Here is a 23,939-nt window from a genome sequence, read left to right on the forward strand (position 1 = left end):
CCTTGGGCAGGTCTCGACTGCTGGCTCTCTGCGTGAATGTCTGTCTGCGTGTCTTGTCTATGACATGCTTCACCCACGCTACTCCTGCCACCTTGCAGCCTTGCTGGGGCCGGGTCATGCTTATTCCATGTCAGTGGCCAGCTGGAATATAAGCACCGAAAAGCCTCCAAGTGGCTTCTCTGGCCCCCATTCATCCCCACGAGGCAAGCATTAGAGCGGCAGCCACCCAAAGAGCAGAGGAATGCCGTGGTTCAAGAGCACCACCGAAGGAGACAAGGCCTTTGCATGCCCTCATTTTTAATGGTTCATCTGCACGTGTCTGCTTTGCCTACCCTAATCACCCCCAGCCCTCAGCCGTTAAAGAGACGTTGACAAGTAAAATCAACCGCAGAGAGCCGGAATTAGCTCCGTCGATGAGGCTGGCAGGTGAGCGTGCTGTTACATTTGCTGCGTAAATAGATCAGTACCACACTTAAGCAGGGCTCTCCGAGGATCTCATGTTGTTCAGCTGAGAGCTAAAGAATGGTGGGGCTAAGGACCTGCTTCCTAATCCCCGCAACAGCACAATAAATAAATAAAATACATAAAGCTGAGGGAAGAGACTCTGTCCCCTCCCACCCCTACCCTTCCCTCCCTGCTGGACATCACAGTGAATTATTTTGATTTCTAGCTCAAGCCCAGTCATTCATGGGTTAACTTATACTGTAAATGCCGCTAGCTCCATCCCTCCTTTAGTCCATGTGACAGCTTTATATTCTGAGGTCTACACTTACCACACCAAGATGGTCTTATTGTAAGTTCTGAACACACCTGTACACCTCTGGTGTCCATTCATTTTCATAGCTGCTTTCTCTACAGGCAGATACTACATAGTGGCACACACACACACACACACGCATGCACGCAGGCACGCACGCACGCACACACACATGCGCACACACACACGCACGCACACACACACACACGCACACACACACACACACACGCACGCGCACACACACACGCACACACAGTGTTTTCCATGGAAAGAATTTGTCTGTACTGCAGTCAGCATGAATGAGTCACCAGCAGTTAACGGCTAATAACACCCGTGTGGCAGAGTCCCCTCCCATCAGGCATTGCCACTTTAGGATAATAGCGTCCGCTCTGCACTCTCAAGACAACCAGAGGCGATGCTCAAGTGATTTTTGGAATGTGGGAGAATAAAACCATTTTTTTTTGGTCTATTTTGCCTCAGGACCAGATGCTTCAAACACAGAAGCGAGTAGAGTATCTGTTTACACTGGGAGCTGGGGAGAAGAGGGGGAAAGAAAACTGAAAGCTACAGTTCACGAGAAAGGTTTTTTTTTTCTCTGAGTTTCTAAGGACGATTTCCAGTGAAATGACCTCACTGGGATGAGACAACTTCAAATACGGCCCTGACCCAGGGGTTTACGCTGACCCAGAGGTTTGCGCTGACCTAGAGGTTTGTGCTGACCTAGAAGTTTGAGAGCCTTTTCCTCTCAACCCTTCCACCTGACTCACAAATGAAGCCAAGATTGGCCATCGTGACCAAAGAACAGAGACCATATTGCTGGAGAGAAAAGGCTGTAACCCTTCCCCTCCACTCTTGGTAAAAAGTCAAGCGTCCATCCCTGACTAGAAAAGTCTAAGCAGAAAGCATTACCTCTGGAGAGAGGCACTGCGGAAGAGCCCTCTCCACAGCAGAGCCTGCCGCACAGGCTCCTGTAATGCAGGGATGCCAGGACCCCTTCACCGTCCTAGGACCTAAAGTGTCAGGTGACATCTCTCGACAGTCTCTCCAGCAGAATCCAGTAGAAACACACACACAGAGTGCACACGTGCATATGCACATACATAGGGTACACATGCACACACACACTGCACACACATGCAGAGGACACACCACACACATGTACATGTACACACATGCAGAGGACACACCACACACATGTACATGTACACACAGTGTACACACATGCAGAGGACACACCACACACATGTACATGTACACACAGTGTACACGCATACACAGGACACACACCACACCCATGTACATGTACACACACAGTGTACACACATACACAGGACACACACCACACCCATGTACATGTACACACACACAGTGTACACACATACACAGGACACACACCACACACATGTACATGTACACACAGTGTACACACATGCAGAGGACACACCACACACATGAACATGTACACACACAGTGTACACACATACACAGGACACACACCACACATGTACATGTACACACACAGTGTACACGTGCATATACACATACACAGGACACACACACACCTGGAGAACAAGTCCCTTATTTTCTCTCTACTTTATGCTTACATCTTCCCCCCACCCCCAGATGCTGATGGATGTTGGCTCACGCCAGGTCTCATGCATGCAGCACAGGAAGGGCGTACACAGAGACTTCTGGAGAGCTTAGGAAGCGGCTGAGAGACGCTGTGCACAGGCAGTTCTAAGCCCCAGCTGGGAAGTCAGGAGAGGAGATGGATAAGGGCTAGCTGGGACCTGTGGGGTACGAATGACCTACCCCAGCAGAGGTCATGGGCCAGAAGGTATCAAGTTGCTGGCTACTTGTAGGCGGCAGAGGAAGAACAAGCTTAGGTGTGTGGGAGATCACAGAGGGGCTCACCATGCTATGCCACGCCAAGCTGGACTTCGGAGGTGGTGTGGCTACAATCTCAAGTCTAGGCTACTTCTTTATTCTGAAATTGAGTTCTAAGTTATTGGCTACATCTCAAAGCCCCTATGACCGGTTTCCAGCAGTGTGTATTCAGTGTCTATTTCCATATTTAGACCGTTATGGACTAGATTCCGGGGAGTGCCTGGGTTTGTTAGTTTATTTAAACATCTCTCTGATAACAGGAACAAAAAGATCACGTCACACATGACAAACGTGGCATTTCTAAAAGGACAGTTCACGTGGGATTCTTATGGTTCCATAGTGATGGCATTCTATCCATAATGGGGCCACACACTTGAAGGCAATGTGCGTATGACGATCTATCCTTTGTTTCCACCTCCAAGAGTGTCCTGCAGATTCCTCAGGGACAGATGTCCTGTGAGTGTTTGAAATGCCGACACCTGGCCTTTGCTGCTGGTCTGATGACCCAGATTCCAATGGGGATGAGGCCTGAGCTACAGCCAGCTCCCTTGGTGACCAACGAGCCCACCCCCCGCCCAGCCATCCAGCCCACAAAATGGAAAGACGGCCTAAGATTTGTAAACAACTATATGCATGGTGTCACATCTGAAAGAGAGCGTCCGCTCTCCACTGGCCAAAATAACAATCTGTGAGACCACAACCTTGATGAAAACTTCCTGACAGCAATGACTACAAATGCCCCAGTAGTCTGAGACACATTCCTGCCAGTCCAGCCCCTTGGGGCTCAGCAGACGACTCAGGATTTTTGTCACATGGTCTCACCCACCCAGTGTCTAGTAGCGCTCTCTACCTGGAGTCCTAAGGGAGAGGGATGTGGGTGCTTGTTTCCAGGGTTTCCCGTGGTCCTCAGGAGCAACTTCTGAGTTGGGATCTAAGCAAGAAGTTATAGCCGAAGAAAATGCCTAACAGCTGTAGTTTATATAAAGGTCACCATAAACAATCCACTGGGGACAGAATGGCAGAGCAAACATAAAATCAGCCAGCTTTCTACAACCTGTTACTGGAGTCTGAAGACTCTCTTTTGATAGAGAGACATTCTCGTGTACCGAAACAGCTCTGACTGACTTGTAAGAAGGCATTTTGAAAAACAAGCTGCTCTCAGCGTCTCCTCCTCTTTCATGACTCCCAGATAGAAAGCCAGTTTTCAGCCAGACAACTGATTTTTATCAGGTAGGATTGCAATGCCTTCAAGGCAAAGCTCACTCCGGCTGATAGTTACCAACACCAAGACTAGGACTCTAGTGTTTATTTATGCGAAAGATCATGGGCTCTCTTGGGAACGGAAAAGGTTATGGCATCTGTGGTCACACAATAATGACGGTACGTAGGAATGCAATATTTGATGGACATGTAGTACTTCAGTCAATGGTCCCTTAAGGCAATAAATACCTGAAAACACGTGCCTCCCTGGAAGAAAGGTTGACTTTTCGTTGGCATCCACAGGCAGTTGGCGCCACTGTCTTTACAGCTGTGGTGGAGAATATGACCTCTCATGACTGACCTCAGAGAAGAGGCATTCTCCAAAGGGTGCACCCCATGTCCAGGAGACCTCCCTCTAGGTTCCACCTTTACCGTGTCTGCCACTTACAACAGCACCAATCCGGAGCCCTGCACACGGCAGCCTCAGCTACACTCCAAATCCAACACTCAAGGGATAAATGTTGACAGGTTACCACATGAAACGCCAAAATTCTAAATAATAGACGGGCTGAAAAATCCAACTCTTAATTTCCTTTTCATTTTAAAATAAAAAATAAATTTAACAATTGCTGAAAGTATTTGCCAAGATCCAAACTGAAAATGACCTTGAAGAGAAAGTAGGCTGCAAAGGATTAGACCAGCAAGGTCGCTTTATGGAGCCTCCTCCATGTCCTTCCCACACTACTGTTCTTGCCCTGTATACAGAGTGCCGATCATATGTCGGCCACCGTTCCAGCCTGGCTACCACCACCAGCTCATCTCTTTCTCATCACGGCTGGGAGAGGCACATGTTAGGACTCTACATAAGAGCTAAGGGTCAGGTTGGTTCAAGTTCAAAGTCACAGACTCTGCCTTTGGGTAGCTGGGTCTTCCACGGTGTGGAGTGGAGGTTGAGGCAGTCTCCCCTTCTTATTTCCAAATTATGCATGTACATGCATGCGCGCACGCGCGCGCGCAAACACACACACACACACTACACATACAGAAACAAAACACTCCACTCAAGTGCCCAAACACATACACGCACTGACACATGTCCACATAGAGAGACAGGCAGGCACGCATGTCCACAAAAGTCACGAGCATGTGCACCTCTCTGTGCTTGCTAACTTCTCTGGTGCTTCTTCCAGAAGACCTGATGCCATGGAAATTCTACTACATCTTGCCTTGCATGTGTAAAGTAACCTCTCTCCTGACAATGTGTGCTTCATTTGATGTCAGACTTCACGTGATGGGATCTGTTAAGACAAGGGCATCATGACCTTGTTTCTTCCAGATACAGCCTCACTGGGCAGCGGGTAGGGACCGGGATCCACACGTCTTTGACAAGGTTGTCAATCATTAGCTGTTTAATCATTCTCAGGAAATTGTGTTTTTGTGGTTTACGTAAAGAGCTAAAAGTTCTTTTTATTGGTTACAGAATTTTGCAAGATATAAACCCCTGCATTTCCCACCCTTGCCCTGACTTGGCCTCCCAGCCTTCCCCACTTCGCCCTGGCACCTTCCCGGATCACAGCCCTTTCCCGTCTCCTGGGACACTTCAGTCTTCACCCGAGGGACAAGCCACGTCTAACAGCCACCACTCCCTTTGTGACCACAGGAAGGACAGCTTCAGGAGGGGCTGTGCCACCCACATTCTACGCTGTGAAAAGCTGCAATTTGTATGACTAAAGAGACATTAACGAAGGCGACAGCTAGAGTCACAGAGTGCATTTGTCCGGGATTGGTGACACAATTGCACAGAAACGGCCCCACCTTCCTGCCTGGCCTTTTACCAGCACTGCTTTGTAAGTCACACTGGCCACACAGGAAGCCTGCGCAGACACAGGCTGGGTTTGAATTCCATGCACTCTGTGCCCAGTGGCCTTAGATGCATTATTTTCCCTCTGTGGGATTCTGCAGTCACATCTGAGAGTGGTGGTCACACACTCCACTGGTGAGCTCATAGAAAGGACAGGGCCAGCTTCATGGTTGTGCAGTCTGTGTAAGGTTTGGTCACAGTGACTCTGTAATAATAAAATCTTTCACCTTATACTTTGTAAGTGAAGCCCAAAGGGACGATGGAACACACATGCTACCGAGTGAGATATGTATGGTGCGTGTGTCTCTCATCTCTGCTGTCCCATTACCATGGCCTGTCTGTAGGACCCCGTGAGGACAGAGCTCTAAAGCAGTGACGGCAAACACCTTTAATCCCAGCACTTGAGAAGAAGATGCAAGGCAAATCTCTGTGAGTTTGAGGCCAGCCTGGTCTACAGAGAGAGTTACGGGACAGCCGAAACTATACAGAGAAACCCTGTCTCGAAAACAAATAACAAAAGAAAAAGGAAAGAAGAAGGCAAGAGGAACCCTGTTGCGTCCTTTCCGCCCATCCTGCCGTCCTGCATAAGGCAGCCCACACTGAAAACGGCAGCACAGAAGCCCGCGGCTTAATGATGAGTCAAGAGCACCTGAAACGGAAGTGGACAACGGGTGGGGTGGCAAAATGAAGAATGTGAGTAATTTTTATGCATCTGCCTAAGAAGCAGGAAGTACTTTAGGAAAAAGGTAAGGCTGGAAGATAGTGTTGGGAAGAGGGAGCGCTGGTAAATTGCCATCTGAATAAATGTACAGAGGGAAAAGAATGAGCGGGTGTTATCTGTGAACACAGTTACCCCAAACATCGTGGAGGTAAATGCCCGGAGGTAGGAGTTTTCCCGGGATCAAAGTGCGGGGAAACCAATAGTAACAGGGGAATTAGGTGAAAGGTGGAAGGGGTTAGTGTCCTGTGTTACTGCAAGGTCCTCGGCTTTTCCTGTGGAGCTGGGAACCACGGAAGATTCTGAGCACAGAGCCCAGGATCTGATGTCATCTCAGCAGGACCTATTTGGCCTCAGTGAGTGACCAGAAGGATCATAAATTGGTGAAGGTGCAGAGCAATGAATTAAGGCACAAAACAAGCAAAGAGAAAGATCTCCAGGCTGAGAAGATGGCACGAGAGAATGAAGGGAAGGAGATAGTAGAAGTTAAAACATGAAAACTAAGGACCAACAGAAGAGCAGCACTAAGAAATAAAAAAAAAGAGGCGCCAATAAGATGTCTAATTTTGAACACAGGAAAACCTGAGATGACTTCAATGGAGGGAGAAGAACGGGTCCAAAACACTAGAGAATCTATAACATGGAGGCTAAAGCTTCAAACTTATCCCGTAAGAAAAACAACAACAAAACAAAAACCCCAAGAAGCAGATTAAATACAACATCTGAGTGAACACAGCTCCGAGCCTACAAATTAAACAGCATACATATAACAGTTTGGCAAAAATTTAGGTAGCAAGCTAATCCTTACAAAACTAAGCCTTGGACTTCAGGGGTGTTATTATTCTCCAGATATCCAGGCAGGAAAATCAAACAAAAAACCCTTGCCATCTACACAGAGAGACACGAACGCTAACCTTAGATTCCTAGCACTGCCAGCAGGCGAAGGACAAAGGGCTCCTGCTGCGCAGCCCTGACTGAAGGAAAGAGTGTATCTGAAGAACCTCTAATCCAGGCAGGGCTGTGCATACATAAAGGCAACGGCAAGCAGATCCCCAACACACACACACACTCTCACACACACACACACACATGCTCACACACACGCACATACATGCTCTCTCACACACACACACTCACACACACACATGCTCACACACACATGCTCACACACACGCACACACATGCTCTCTCACACACACTCACACACACACACATGCTCACACACACGCACACACATGCTCTCTCACACACACACTCACACACATGCTCACACACACGCACACACATGCTCTCTCTCACACACGCGCGCTCGCATGCACACACAGCACACACACATGCTCACACACACGCACACACATGCTCTCTCACACACACGCGCTCACATGCACACACACCACATACACATGCTCACACACACTCACACACACGCTCACACACACATGCTCACACACACTCTTGCTCACACACACATACATGCTCACACAATACACGCTCACATACACACATGCACACACACACCCTGGTCATTGCCTGGGATCTACACTGGGTTAGGTCTGATGGGGGCAGGCATCACAGGGCCCAGTATGTGTCTGGGGTTCCGAGGGGTGGGTGTTAGAGGAAGCCCGGTGCAAAGAAGGGTGGGAAGGGTGGAGCACTCTCACGGACTGCTGTTCTAGAGCTATCTAGAAGAAAGGCGATCTAAGTTATCCATATTTTTATGCCTAAAAAAGGGCGGGGATCATATTGATCTGCTGATCACTTTCAAGGAGTCTTCCAAGTTATAGAGATCAGTGGAACAATAACATCCTGAAGAGACCAAATACGTTCACCAAACAGAACCTACTTTTTCCAAAGCAAATCAGTGATTTATTGGGTCATTTTATTGTGCAGACATAGTAGAATTCGTAAGCATGCACACCGTGCTCAACAGCTGCCTCCTTAGCATGTGCAGATGAGCCCACTTGGACCCTGAGGTAACTGTCGTCAGAAGCCCAACAGTCTGATAACAAACATGCCCCTAAATGTCTTTCCAGCCGCAGCTCCCTGTGAGGGGAGCACATGGGGCTTAGGACACTCACCATGCGTTAGAGGGACGACCCACTTACAATGATATTCCAGTGTGCTCACATATGTAGGAACTCTCTTTAAATGCCTAACAGCTGCACATTGCAGCCGCTCCACGTGAGACTGCTCGCGCTCTGGACCATATGCCACGGCGCGCCGGATTTCAGGACTGCCGTAGGAGGCCGTTTTCTTCCCCTCATCCTTGCAACCCCCAGCACGATGGAAAACACTGCCTATCTGTCGGATTTATTGGGGTCTGGGAGAAAATTGGACAGAAAAAAATGCTTTGGAATATACATTTTTTTCTTGGATTGAGATCTGAAATACACATTTTGTCTTTCTTGAATAAAATATAAGAACTCTGAGAATCTTCACTGGATATAAATTTCTGCACAGAAATAAAAAAAAATCAACTAACCCGCAAAGGTAGTTAAGTCACAAAATCCATCATGGAAAACCAACTGAACAAAACTCTGAAAGAAATGGGTGATTGTTGACTCGTTACTCATCCCTAATAAACGCTACATCTTGGGCATCTACAGCACAGGGCCATTTTCTCCAAGAGACTGAAAATGGCCCAAATCCAAGAGACAGAAACCGAGCCTTCTTTCTCTGCCTGCTTTCTCATGGTGCAAATAGGAAAGTTTCTAACTCATTTTTAAAGCATTGTAGAAAGAGATTTTAATCTGAGACACTGAGAACATGCTCTACTGGCTGGCAGAAGAAGATAAAACAAAGCTTCTGGTGCTGGGTGGCTGTTTCCAGCTATAAGGGAGCATCTAACACTGGCTGGACTAGACATCTTTTCTCCAACAGCCATTACATGAATAAATTGAACTGGATTATTCCTGGGTTTTTGTTTGTTTGTTCGTTTGGGCTTTTGATAAGGAACTTAAAATTAAATTAAAATTTAAAAATGTGTTATAAATAGTCGTTCATATCCTTGTTAAACTCTTGACAGCTGAACTGTGGTCCGTCAGGTCAAGTTCGGATAAAGTACACCGAACACATTAGCATCGCACAGCATTTCCATGGAGGATTATACTGAACTAAGAGGTGACCTCGATGACCAGGCAGTTCCTGCAGTACTGACTGATGCCTACTAAGTGATAACGGAGATTCCCTGTCCCCTTTAAGGACAAGTCAGGCCTGTAAGAGGGAAAAGGTGAACATGTCCAGCCACACACTAGAATCACAAGTTAGCACTTCAAGGAAGAGACTGATAGGAAAGAGAACTTGGAATTGACCCTAATATTTATTCTGGTGATGTAAACAAATGACCTTACAAACTATGTGGGTGAACAGAGGGAGAAGGCTGGGTGCTGGTGATGGCCCCAGAGTTTGCCATTTCTCTCTAGACTTCTTTACTTTATTTCAGGGGCTCTAATGCTAGCAACTAGGGCCTGAAAACAAAATAAAAATAAAACTTCAGGACCTGAAAAGAAATGAAAAACGACAATTGATAAATCAAAAATTGCTTTTCTCCCCCAGCTTCGCTGAGCCTGCAGGTCTGTGTGGAGCTGCAGCTGGGGGCTTCTGTTCTGCAGCATGAAATTTGTGGAAGTTGTCAGGAATGGGCCAACTTTAGGAATGACGCGGACTTTAAGAGATGCCAAGTGAGACTTAGAAGGTGGTGGGAGGGTAAAACTGACTACTCTCCTTGGAAACAATTGGTGATCCAGGACAAAAACAAGTACAACACACCCGAATAAAAGAGGATGGTTCAGTTCGTGTAACAGAGAGATCATCTGCCACATTGTGTATGCCCATATAGAAGGGGACATGACCGTCTGCACAGCACATTGTGTGTGCCCGTATAGAAGGGGACATGGCCGTCTGCACAGCACATTGTGTGTGCCCGTATAGAAGGGGACAGAACAGTCTACACAGCACATTGTGTGTGTGCCCATATAGAAGGGGGCATGACATCTGCGCAGCACATTGTGTGTGCCCGTATAGAAGGGGGCATGACATCTGCACAGCACATTGTGTGTGCCCATATAGAAGGGGACATGACCATCTGCACAGCACATTGTGTGTGCCCTTATAGAAGGGGACATGACATCTGCGCAGCACATTGTGTGTGCTCGTATAGAAGGGGACATGACCGTCTACACAGCACATTGTGTGTGCCCGTATAGAAGGGGACAGAACAGTCTACACAGCACATTGTGTGTGCCCGTATAGAAGGGGACAGGACATCTGCACAGCACATTGTGTGTGCCCGTATAGAAGGGGACATGACATCTGCACAGCACATTGTGTGTGCCCGTATAGAAGGGGACATGACATCTGCACAGCACATTGTGTGTGCCCGTATAGAAGGGGACATGACATCTGCACAGCACATTGTGTGTGCCCGTATAGAAGGGGACAGGACATCTGCACAGCACATTGTGTGTGCCCGTATAGAAGGGGACAGGACATCTGCACAGCACATTGTGTGTGCCCATATAGAAGGGGACAGGACATCTACACAGCACATTGTGTGTGCCCGTATAGAAGGGGACATGACCGTCTGCACAGCACATTGTGTGTGCCCGTATAGAAGGGGACATGACCATCTGCACAGCACATTGTGTGTGCCCGTATAGAAGGGGACAGAACAGTCTACACAGCACATTGTGTGTGCCCGTATAGAAGGGGACATGACCATCTGCACAGCATATGCACACCAACTGCCAAAATACGGTCTGAGAGTTGGCCTGACAAATTACGCTGCAGCCCACTGTGCTGGCCTGCTGCTGACCCGCAGGCTTCCCCAGAGGTCTGGTGTGGACAAGATCTCTGAAGGCCAGGTGGAGGTGGCTGGAGATGAATACAGTGTAAAAAGCATTGGTGGGCAGCCTGGTGCCTGCACTTGCTCTTTGGATGCAGGCCTTGCCTGAACTATGTACAACCGACAATAAAGTTTTCGGGGCCCTGAAGGGAGCTGTGGATGGAGGCTTATCTATTCCTCATAGTACCAAATAATTCCCCGGTTATGATTCTGAAAGTGCAGAACATACTGTAAGCACAGCGTGGGTCAGAATGTCACAGACTACGTGTGTTCCCTAGTGGAGGAAGATGGAGATGCTTACATGAAACAGTTCTCTCAGTACGTAAAGAACAACATAACTCCAGACGTGTGAGAGGAGACGCCTATGAAAGCTCGTGCTGCCGCCCAAAAGGATCCAGCCCATGAGAAGACGAAGAGGTGGAACTGTCCCAAAATGTCTCTTGCCCAGAAGGAAGACTGGGCTACTCAAAAGAAGGCAAGCTTCCACAGAGGTCAGAAATGGGCTGTAGAGCTAAAGCAATTTCCTATGAAGATTCTCTCTCATAAATATAATAAACTTATTAACCAAGCAGCTAAAACAAACAAACAAACATTAAACAAACAAGGCAGGGCAAAGCAGGCGCAGGGAGCAGAAAGAAGAGGGATATGCCTGCCCTCCATTTTTCTATTGTTATTCAACTCATTGGGATAATTTCCTTTTGCTCATCTTTTGGGATAATTTTATCTATTTTCCAGCTCTAATGTCAGATCCCATTTTTCTTTTCAGGGCCTCTTCGGTATTCTTCCCTCTGGGAAGTAACTACATTGGTTACCTAGACAACTATTTCTCCTCTCATGTTTGGGGAGGAGGGGGAGAGAACGAGAAAATATTTTTTTAAGGTCCCACTAAACAGAACTATTTTTCTTTATATGTTCTTTTAGGGGGGGCCACAATCCATTTGCAATGGAATTGTTTTGTTCATATTTCCACATGATGAAAGTGAGGCTCAGGGATATTAACTACTTTTCTGGGCCACACAACTGAAAGGAACGGGACTGGATGACTTTGAAGTCGGCAGCGCAGCTGACCCACAGCCTAGCATCTGAAGCCTCTGGGCTGTGCTATGCTGCTTCTCCAGGCCTCAGCAGCTGAGCAGCAGGGATGTCTTTCTCCTCTGATTTCTGCAGGCATTTATTTATTCATTGACCACACACTGACACATCCCTTTCCATGGCAGATACTATAATACACTAAAACTATAAACATAGCTTCCTCCGTAGCCTCAGGAGAAACTGAAAGAGAGAGGTTCTACACAGGTCACTCGAACAGAGATGTACACAGGATGCTAGGACACTGGGGGACAGCACAAGGGGAAGAGTGTGAATTGGCTCTACAGAGGGGAAAGGGGGGAAAGGGGCAACCTTACTGCTGGCTACTGGAGAACCAGGGAAGGTGACGGGGCGTCTGGAACAGCAGGTGTGGGATGATCCTTCAGGCCTCTGTAAGGGTCTGCTACGGGTGTTTGGGGGCTAATGCCGGGGTGTGGCAGAAAGCTGGGCTCGACAGTCCGTGGCGTGAGATACAGTTCCAGTAACACGATTAAACTAACGAAACGAGAGCCTAGGCAGGAGGGGGAAGCGAACTATTTAAAATGTCAGCCAGGACCGAAATCTCTTATCTCCCTCTATCCACGTGTTTCCACGACTTAGAGAAAACTGGCTGTGGCTGGATCTGGGGACACTGGCCTATAACCACAGTACTCAGAGGCTGAGGCAAGAAGATCCCAAGTCCAAAGCCAGCCTGAGCAATAGTATGAATTCAAGGCCAGGCTGGGAAATTTGCTGAGAGCCCAACTCATCTTAAAGGAACTGGGAAGAGGACCCCATGGTGGAGGACTTGTGTGAGTCCCTAAATCCAGTCCCCGCTACTGCAAAATAAAGACAAAGAAGGGAGGAGTAAAAGAGGGCATGAAGAACCCTGGTGTCCCTGTCGCGTCCGTGCTGAGCAGAAGGAAAGTTAGAACAGGACCGTTTTCTTGAAGGAATCACGTCATCTCAAGATGTGTCCCTAGAGATCAGTGTGTGCGGGAGCAGAGGCCACACATAGTGACCTCCCGTTGAGCAGCAGGTGCCGAGCCCCCAGTCAGGAAAGTGGGGCTGAGGAGGAGGGACCAGGAACCCCAGTCCTGCCTGAGGAACAGTTGGTGACAGCTGGGGAGGGAGAATCATTTTCTCCGGAGTCCTGGCCGCTGTAGGTTGCCTTTGCCCCAGTGGATGGCCCCATGGCCTTGAGCACACAGGAAGCCTGAACTGGACACAGTGGAGTATTGAAAAGAGCGGGCTTGAAGATGCACAGGGGACCTGCTGTGGGGGGTGACTGGGAGGAGTTGGAGGGGGAAATAAGGGATGGACATGATCCTAACGCATTGCATACATGTATGGAATTCTCAAAGAACAAATAAAAATATTTTAAAAAGCAGTATTGGCCTTGTGGACTTATTGTAAACACTAAACACGAAAAATGGAAAACCAGCAGTTAGAGAAACACTGAGCATAACCTCTCAGTAGGCTCCCAGCAAAGGACAGATGGTCCCTGAGAGCAGGGCTCCCCTCCACCCTCCAAGATGGAGCCAGCACACAGGCAGAAGCTCCCTGTTTACCGTAAATTGTTTAGCCCTCAGTCCCAACTTCTTACTCATACATACTCCTTTCCTGTTCTTAAATAAGGAAATGCCTTTCCCAGCGGCTTCCGAGGGTTGTTTTGAGCACAAAGGAGGCTTGACAGATCCTTGTGGGGACATCCCGAGTAGCACGGAGCCTGAACAACTCAAGTAGGGCCTGACTGTCAAACAACAACAGGAAGCTGCCGCATTGCATCTAGGGGCCGTTTCTGGCAGCTTCAGGAGAGTTTACCAAATGTCCCCTTGTCCCCTGCCAGGAGCTGCTCATGAGTACTGTGGGCTTTGCCAGCTCAGGAACACACAGGAGAGTCGGACGGTGCACTTCCTTGGAACACCTGTCCCTAACAGGATGCTCCAAGCTCGCAGTGGCTTCCTGGGATCCCCACTTCCTACGATACAATCACAGCACCAGGTCCCAGCAATACAAAAGCCAGGCTTTGCAACAGCAGAAGGCAGCGACAAAATAATAATTTTTGTTTTGACTTCTCTAGTTTTTTATTTTGTTTTGTTTTGAGATTGAGTGTTCACACATAGCTCGGGCTAACCTTGAAATCACCAGGCAGCCAGAGCTGGACTCAACTCGAAATTCCCCTGCCTCTATCTCCTACACACTGGGATTTCAGGATTGTTCCACTAGTCCTGATTCAAAATAATTTCTAAAATCAGCTATTATTGCTATTGTAGCCAGAATTTATTGGATGCTCATACATGCCCGAATACCAAACACTTTGACATGCATGTTTTCAGTTAATACTCATAGTGAACACTGTCCTCAGACCTGGGCTAGGAGAGCCCTGCCCTAGGGCTGGGCCTTCCCCATGTATCTTCTTCTGGTTTCAGGGCCAACAGGGGCCAGGAGTGCCTCTGGGTGGAACATCCCAGCCTCCCCTCGGTATACTTTCTGACCTTGGAAGTCATGCAGCCATGCAGACCTTCCTGGGCTCTGCATGGCTGACCAGATACCCCGAGGAACAGAGTCCAGGAGGTTTTGGAGCAGGACCTGGGGATAGCTCTGCTCCGGAAAAGAACCTTGGTAAACAACCACACCACAGGCTACTGTGCTTCGTCTTCCTCATGGGCTACTGACATGCCTTTTGGGGTGACTCAACTTGTATGTATAGACAGGGACGCACCAAGATATTTTTCCAGAGAACTACACACGAGCCAATCACAGCAGACTACACTCCCAGGGAAACACCGACTTACATGAACTTCCTGAAGAAACACATTTGGTGAGACGAAGAGCTGACAGTGAAGTTCTGGAATGTCCCAACTCACAGCCACAGCACCCCAACACTCCACCACCTCCCAGATTTCTTCACCCCTCTCCACTAGGTTATAGGTACCTCAGGGGCATGCCCTTCCTTAACCCAGGGCTCCTCCATGCGGTGGCATCATTTGTCCTCCAAGGACGACACCATCGTCCAGCACAGCTTACTCAGTTGCCATTTACCCGGCTTCCCTGGATCTTACACGACAGATTTCACCTCCTCAGGAGCAGCGTCAGCTCAAACATCTTTCAGAAGAAGCACCAAGGCACTCGCTACAGAATATGAACTCCAGCAGAAATCCTGTTTTGTTTTCAGCCTTGCCTATAGAATAAAACTTTGAGGGGTCTACCAGATGAGGAGCCACTGACTGAGGGCAGTACCTGCCTCAAGAGACAAGGCCAGTGGGTTTTCAGCAGTCTTTCTAGGGTGGCTTGTGAAGGAATTGGTGGTAGGTGCCCTGGTTTCTCCAACTTTCCTCCTTGTTCCCTGAAAAGAGATGTGTCCAGAGGAGTGACGTCAAGCTATTTGGAGACCTAGAGACTGTGATCGTCGGCTGCAGTGAGAATCCGTATCTTGTGCTGCTTAATGCTGCTCCTCTAGACAGGCCCACCTCCGTCCCGTCAAAGCTCAGAGTGGCCACAACGAGATGGTACTTCATTCTAACCAAAATGGCTGGTTCTTAAATATCAGATAATGGGGTTTTGGGAAATAGCTGAGTTTGCAAAGGGCTTGCAATGAGAGTATGGGGGCCTGAGTTAATCCCCAACAGTAGACACAGAAAACAACAAACCAACCAGCCAACAAAACAAAACAGCCATGGCAGCATAGGTTTGCAGCCTCAGAGTTGGAGAGGTAGAAACAGGCAGGTTTCTTGATGTTTGCTCCCCAGTCAGCCAAGCCTAGTCAGTGAGCCCTGGGTCTCTGTGAGAGATCTTGTCTCAAAAAACAAACTGGACAGCTCCTAAAGACACCATAGACTGACCTCTGACCTCCATATGCACACACACACACACACACACACACACACACACAGCCAGATAATGGTGTAGAACAGCTGAATCCTTACTGTGCTGCAGATGAGGGTATGGGATGGAGCAGCCTCTTTGTAGAGTTGGGAGTTCTCCAGAATTAGCTTAGAGTTAAGCCCCACCCCCTAGGCCATCCATGCAGAAAGACAGAAAACATGACCCCTACAAACTGTGCAAGAAACTCGCTAAAAAGGCTCAGACAACCTGAACACTCATCAGCTAGTGAAGGGGCAATGGGATATTTTTTCAGACACAATAATGGATAAAGAAATGACCGTTGTTACAGCTCGAATGGATATTGTGCTAAGTGAAGGAAGCCAGACACAGAAGATCACTGTACATTGTATGCATCCACGCCCAGAATGGGAAACCTACAGAGACAGAAAGTAGATTGTTGATCCTTTAAGGCTAGGGGTACGGATAGAAAAGTTTGGACTTAAAATAATCGCTAAAGGATTGGGTTGTTTTGTTTTATTTTATTTTTACACAATGGAAATGCTAAAAACAAACCACTGCAGTGAAGGGTTGTACATCACGAAGTGAACTAAAACATAGTAAACCGCCTACTCTAAAGAGGTAAAATATACAGTATATGTAACAGCTCCATAAGGCCGTAAAATTAATTACAATAAAGCAAAAGACCTTAGTATAAATGAATTACCTCACCTGCACTGCCTTCAAGCCTGCCCTTCTCTCTGGCTGCCTGTGAGTTGGGAACCATATGTTTCCATGTAGGGACAGTACCCAGTGGCCTTCTGCACTTTGTCCTTACTTAGGTACTGATTTACACAGGGAGTGAGAGGCTGGGTAAGCACCAGGCCACTACAATGTCAAAACCTGAGACTGTCCAATCAGCAACCTAGGCTGGATGACACCATCCAGGTGATGAAGTAGTTGGCATCCTAGCACCAGGACCCGAGTTCAATCCTCAGAGACCAAATAGAAACCCACGTGTGGTGGCGTGTGCACTTGTGACATCAGAGATGGGGACAGAAACCCACGTGTGGTCGTGTGTGTGTACTTGTGACACCAGAGATACCTGAAGCTACCCCTGACCTCCACATGGATGTGAGTCCACACACATATACATCTACACTCTCACATGCACACATACAATGTAGCATGCACACACATGGACTCACACCCACATCTACATACACATATGCACGCACACACACGCATCCACACACACACAGCCCACATCGCCGACTTCCTTCCCAGCCTGAGCTCTCTCCATGCCCTTCTTAGGCCAGAGAATGAGCAGTTACATTACAACGAGGTTCCCCTGAGGAAGGGTCTTAAAGACTCTCCACCAGACAAGCCCTTCCCAGGCAGCAGCTTTGCTGGAGTTAATCAGCTACCTCGTGGAGTTCTTTTCCATTCATTCCTGGTCTTAGGAGAGGAGAGCATTGTTGGGTGAGGGGGGCAGCGTGGTTCTTTGACACCATGTTTCTCATTACATATAATAATTGGATAATTATTCCAACCGTGTTTGAAAGAAACATTTTTGTTATAAAGATCATAAAACCAGAGAATAAAATATGTGGCTGTCCTTCCGCACAGCCTCCGTTTCTCCCACTCCTGCCTCATTCATTATTCATGAAGGGCAGGGTTCCCTTTGAAACCCAGAGGTCAGAAGAATGGGCTAGGAGGGGGCACTTTATACTGATGTCAATCAGAAAACACAGACGGGCATCCAAAGCTGATCAGGTTACTTACCAGACGGATCACAGCTGCTAAACCTGAGCTCGGGTGAGCCACAGTCCACGGAATACAGGTAGAGCAGGTGTGTGACTGTGCTGTACCTGTGATGAGCAGGGTAGGGTGTCTCGGGGACACTCGGGTCCTCAGGAATCAGCCTCTTTCTGTGTGAGCCCCGGAGGCTGGTTCTCTCAGATGAGGAGACTTTGCCTTTCTCAGAGTTGCACAATTTCCCCAGACACTTTAAACCAAGGAAGGAAGGCATCTTGGCATGAAATCAAGATTGGACTTGGGAGCCCAGGAAGCAGGGCTCCCCAATAGCTGCTGCAGCTCTCTGGGTACCCTGTTATCTTTTTCCTCACTGCCCAGCAAAGAAGATTAAGAAGGACATATTTAAAAGATTACCCTTAGGAGCTTAGCCATATTTCCAGCCAGATGATTATTGTAAAAACAGCCATCCCAGGAGCGCCTGACTGCAGTCTGAGGCAAGAGTTTGCACTTGAAAATAAAATGAACGCTGCACCTAGAGCAATACCTAAAAGATTATCCGCAACTATTTCTAGAATCTCCAACATTATCTGGCGAGAGTGCTGAGATCAGGCCTAAAGAAGCCCAGAGATAAATTGTAACCCAGTCTACAAATGCATGCCCGGGACAAACTCAGAAAATCATTTCAGGATCGCCAGCGTTCTGTGAAGCTCGGGGGGCTGGAGGGGGCTCAACAGAAGCTCCCTAGCTTAAATTAGTAACAGACCGAGCTCCAGGCCACAGTATGCAATCATTTCCTTTCCATGTTCTGGAGAATTCTTCCCGCTATTGCCATGAACTCTGCTGCAAGCAGTGACCCACGTGTTCAATAGCTCAGCGTCATTCCGTGGGCCCCTGGGGCTCATGCCAACGCGGAGGACAGGGCAGCACTGCCATGGGGGTAGTAGCTTCCTTTTCTTCACGAAGACCTAGGAGGTCCTCCTGGACTTAAGGCTCTGATATGCAGAGGGCAGCCCTGGTGATGAGCTTTGTAACATCCACACTGTAGGGCTCACTACAATGTGTGACATTCTACAGCCACACAACAGTGGCAGGTCAACGTGGATATTCCAGGCTGCTTCTCCTGCTCTGGGGCTACTGGATCCTTCGGAGTTGTTTTCTCATTAAAACCACTGTGCACTTTAAATACAACAGAATACAATACAACTGTATTAAATACAACAGTAAGCCTAGGAGGGTCTGCAAAGACAAAATCCAGCCCTTCTCAGGAATTCCTGTGAATATCTATAGAACGTTCAAAAAGACGAATCGTGGCATCTGCTGAGACCTCTACAAGAGATTTCCGAGGGTGGAGCCCAGACATTTCCATTTCTAAAAGTTCTCCAAACCAGGACTGGCAATGGATGCCCCAACTGACTCTACTCTTTCAGATGAGGAAGGTCAGTATCAGAGAGGCTGAGGGAATTCCTAAAGACAACCTACCAAGCCTGGGGGTGGGGAGGTCTGAGTCTGCACAGGCCCTGGGTGGCCAAGTGAGCAGGGAAGTGCCTACTTCTTTTACCAGCTCCTGATCCTTACTGCAGGATTTGGCAGCAGGATTCAAGAACCAGAGACATCGGATTTGCTGTACTTATTCGGCCTGGTGGGAAGCACAGTTGAATTGGAAGAGAAAGACAGTCCCAGAGGCTTCCCAGCCTGCAGTGGGGCCAGGGGCAGTGGAGTCCAACTCGTAAAGTTCCATAACCAAAGTTATGGAATTGACCCCTCTATCAGTCTCTCCCCTACACACACCCCTCCTCACAGACACACAGACACATACCCCTTGTAATGTCTTACTCTAAAGATAGCGTGCCGGACTATGGAAACAACCTATGTGTGTTGAAGTGCCCATCTTGGCCGAAATCAAGTGTGACTAACGGCTGTTCTACCTGCTGGGTTTCTAAATTCATCTAACGCCACTCAGTGAAACTAATTCCACGGCATTAACTCCACCTCCATGTTCTGCTGCTATTTATATCAGCGATAAATATTCAGGCCACCCTGAGGTTTTGACAGGCTTACTGATCGCTGTATTTAATTCAAGAAACAGTTGTTGGGATGGGAGCATCTCTCAGTGGTCTAATAATTGCCTGGCACAGGTAAGGCCCTGGGGTCCGTACTCAGCACTACACAAGAAGTGATTGTCTTCTAAGATCGTGTAAAAAGCAAACATTTGAGTTTTGGACTTACAGATTATAGGGGAGAAGTCTGATACATGTCAAAAAGCTAGAGCAGGGTGGGAAGAAAGCCCCAGAAGGGGGCTGATGACAACCGCAGGTGTCTATTGCTTTTAAAGATGGCACAAGGGGCTGGAGAGATGCTCAGTGCTTAAGAGAACTTCCTGCCTTCTCAGAGGACCTGGGTTCCATTTCCAGCACCCATAAACAGAAAACTCACAACTGACTGTAATTCCAGCTCCAGGGGATCTAAAAGCCTTTCTGGCTTCTGTATACACTCACACTCATGTGCACACCCACACTCATGTGCACATACAAATAGACACATACACATAGACACAGATGCCTCTGTGTGTGCCCACACTCACGTGCACACCCACACTTGTGTGCACATACACATGAAGAGACACATACACATAGATATAGACGCCTGTGTGTGCCCACACTCGTGTGCGTACCCACACTCACATGAACACCCACACTCGTGTGCACACCCGTGTTCATGTGCACACCCACACTCGTGTGCACATACACACAAACAGATACATACACATAAATAAAGACCTCCAACTACATATAAGCATAAGGAAACTGACCTCTTTCCCAGAGCAGAGTTCAGAACTGGTTGCTCAGGGCTTGAAGCTAGTGGTGACCAGGAACCTGTGAACTAAATTCTAATTTTAACTAAACCTCCTCACAGGATACAGCATAGGCCCCCGGCAGAGACCACATCTTCAGTCCGCCTGAGAGAATGGCATTGGAGAAGACCCCACTGAAGCATGGACCAGCTCTTTGCCTGCTGCCCAAGCAGCCTCCTGCCACCATCCATGTCAAAGGACAGTGCCAGAAATGCTAAGAGCTCAGTGGGCTTTGTCAGCATTTATATATCTGCACAAGAAGATAGCGCTCAAAAAGTAAAATAATAAAGACAGTGCAGTGTTCGACATTACAAAACTAATGATGCAAATGTTTACCCCATGCCCAAGGTCTGGCCGTCCCGGTGACCAGCCAGGACTGTGTACCTGTGGTCAGCATTTCCAGCTCACCTACACGAGTTCCCCCAGGGTATACTGCAAATAGAAACTAGCAGCAGGGGAATTCATCAGGGCGCATCAGTGAGCCCCAAGCACTTTGCCTGTGTGCACAGGGGTAGCTCTGCGACTCTCTGAGTGATGGACTCCATCTCAGAGCCTGCGATTTCTGTCAGCCCAGTGCGCAGGGGGTAAATGTCACAGACACTGCTTTTGGTCGGCTACAGGACAAGCCACACTCGGCACAAGTGACTTCCTTGGTGCCATGCTTTTGTCATCTGCTAGGATCCACATGCTTCTCGCTAAGAGACACTATTTATTTATTTATTTATTTATTCAGAGAGAAAATCCCGTCTCCCAATGAGACTCTTTTTGCATCCTGGAGTTCTAGATGACCTCCAGCCCCCTCAGTGATTATGGAGCTAACTGCTTTCCATAGCTTTTTTAAAGCAAAAATAAGCAAACCAAAGAGCCCAGGAAGCACCTGCAAATTGGCCACGAACCCCTACAGGAGCTCCCAGCATCAGGGTGATCTTCAATGCTGAGCTGAGTGGACTGAGTGGGATGCAGACAGACCTTTAAGTGAGAAGGCTGGAGAGAGAAGGGTGCCGTTGGCATTCTCAGCAACATCGGAATTCAGGATGATCGGAGCATCCTCTCTAAGGCATGCTTCCCGTCAGCAAGACACCTTGGTCTCTGCTCGCCTGTATTCTCAATCTCCCTGCAAACCAAACCTAGCACATCGGGGTCTTACCTATCCCTCCAAAGCAGGCTGTGATTTTCTGGGCATACTGGCATAGGCTTCCCTCTGGGCAAGGTCCCTCTGCAAGGCCTGCTGCGTCCATCCCGTCAAGCATCTGCCTCTCTTCCCGTAATACCACTCACCCAAGACCGGCTCAAAACAGAACGAGCTGCCAAGCCCCCTCTTCTGCATCATCTCCATCAATAATTCAGATACTACATAAAATCTGCTGAGCATTCAAGACTGAGGTACTCGGAGGGCCGAAGCGTAATTAGTTAACGGACATCAAGTTGTCTCAAATTACTCCCTGACAATAGTCTCCATAGGCAAGGTTTTCAAACAGCAGAGCGAACCAGGCTTGGGATGCCTTCAAGAAGTAGCCACAGGCAAGATGTGTTCAGAGAGGGAGCACAGGCGTCCCTAGGGCTCCAGTGTCAGGCAAGTGTCTCCATGGATCTCTTCCAGAGTCGGAAGCAGCAGGACACAGGACACAAGTCATGCTTCATCAGACCTGCTGCAGATGTATGAGCTTCATGTTCCAATCCCTCACCCTCTGCTTCTTACATTTCTCTCATTTGCTAAAATTCCTCAGCTTGCTTCCCATTAAAACCTCCTGAAAATCCCTTAAAAATGCAGCCCGTTAGCTCTTCCTGTGAAGCTTCCAGAAGCAGTGTGGCCAGGACACATGTCCATTCTGTCTCCAGATGACAATTCTGTTCAGTGCTGACATGACCTGCCTCATCATAGGGCTACTTCTAGACCGCTAGCATCTCCTGCCAGCTGCCAAGCAGCTGTCCCCCTCACACCCCTTCCCTTCCCTGGGGGCTCTACATACTCTGGGCGCTACATAGGAAGAGTCTGACAATCTTGCATCAGGAGTGGGTATCAAAGGTGAATGCCTAATACTTGGCTCAAACTGTTTTACCAAAGATAAAACACCACCACCATAGTCGGCTGCTTTTGTAGGAGAGGAAGACACACACGTTCTATGACACAGTGAGGCACAGACAGCTTCGAGCTCTTGGTCAGAGTTTGTCTAAGTGCCCCTGACCTGGAAGGCACTAAGTGACAAGCATATTCCCAGAGGCCCCCACCAGCTGTGGCCACAGGAAGCTGTCCCAGTAATCAGGAAACAGCCTGTCCTCGCTGGCAGGCTGACTAGCCGAGTGCAGAGCCCGCTGCTCCAGCATCAGCGCTCTGCATGCATGTGGGCACGTGGGCTAGCGGAGGCTCTGACCCTGGGCAGGTGACCGCGCTGGTCGGCCCCTGCTTCCCCTCCTCCGTAGGTCTCCTGGGAGGAAGAATGCAGAGGGAAGCACTTCCAATGGCCCGGCTGGGAGTATTTATAATTCATCTCTCTCAACACCGAAAAGCCCTGACTCATTCTGGCAGGCCTCGAGTTCTCTGCTGATGATTATGAAATGTCCAGGACCGCACGTAACCCCACGTGTCCCCTCTGTCACCGCCAGGTCTCTTGTTTGCTGGTTTCCTCCCTTGAGATTTAGATTTAAACTTTGGATTTCCAGAGTTCCCTGTGGGTTATTGACATAAGAACATATAAACTAAAATCTTGTCTGATACTGCAAACCCAGCCCACCACCCAGGGCTAGTGAGGTCCTGGGTCTAGGAGGAGAGCTACGTCATCTTCACTAAGCCAGCGTGATCCCTAACTGCATTCTAAATATCTATCCTCATCCCCACAGACAAGCACAGTCATCACTCTCATCAGGGAGACTTCTCTTTGCAACAGTCAGAAACCGGCACAGGAAACCGCACCTGAAGTATTACCCTTATTATGCAAATGTGCATCAATGGGCTGGGGTATGTCTCAGCAGGAGAAGTGCTTGCCTTGGGAACAGGAATGGGTTACATAATTATTGGTGATGTCTAATGCTCAGCATTTACACATCTGTAGCCCCAACGCTGGGCAGGTGGAGACAGGGTCTGGCCAGCCAGCCTAGCAGAGTTGCTAAGATCTAGGTCCCACTGAGAGACCCTGCCTCAAAAACATGAGGAATGACACCCAAGGGAGACTG

General features: G+C 48.4%; 1 protein-coding gene and 1 pseudogene across 1 annotated transcript in view; one reads left to right on the plus strand and one right to left on the minus strand.

The window, feature by feature from the left end:
* Positions 1-23,939, minus strand: part of Ablim1 (actin binding LIM protein 1) — a 293,795-nt gene that overhangs the window by 167,810 nt on the left and 102,046 nt on the right. The gene's annotated exons all lie outside the window — the stretch shown is intronic.
* On the plus strand, positions 414-17,645 carry LOC142850676 (large ribosomal subunit protein uL18-like; annotated as a pseudogene).

The sequence above is a fragment of the Microtus pennsylvanicus genome, chromosome 5 (assembly GCF_037038515.1).
Source record: "Microtus pennsylvanicus isolate mMicPen1 chromosome 5, mMicPen1.hap1, whole genome shotgun sequence".
Taxonomy (NCBI): domain Eukaryota; kingdom Metazoa; phylum Chordata; class Mammalia; order Rodentia; family Cricetidae; genus Microtus; species Microtus pennsylvanicus.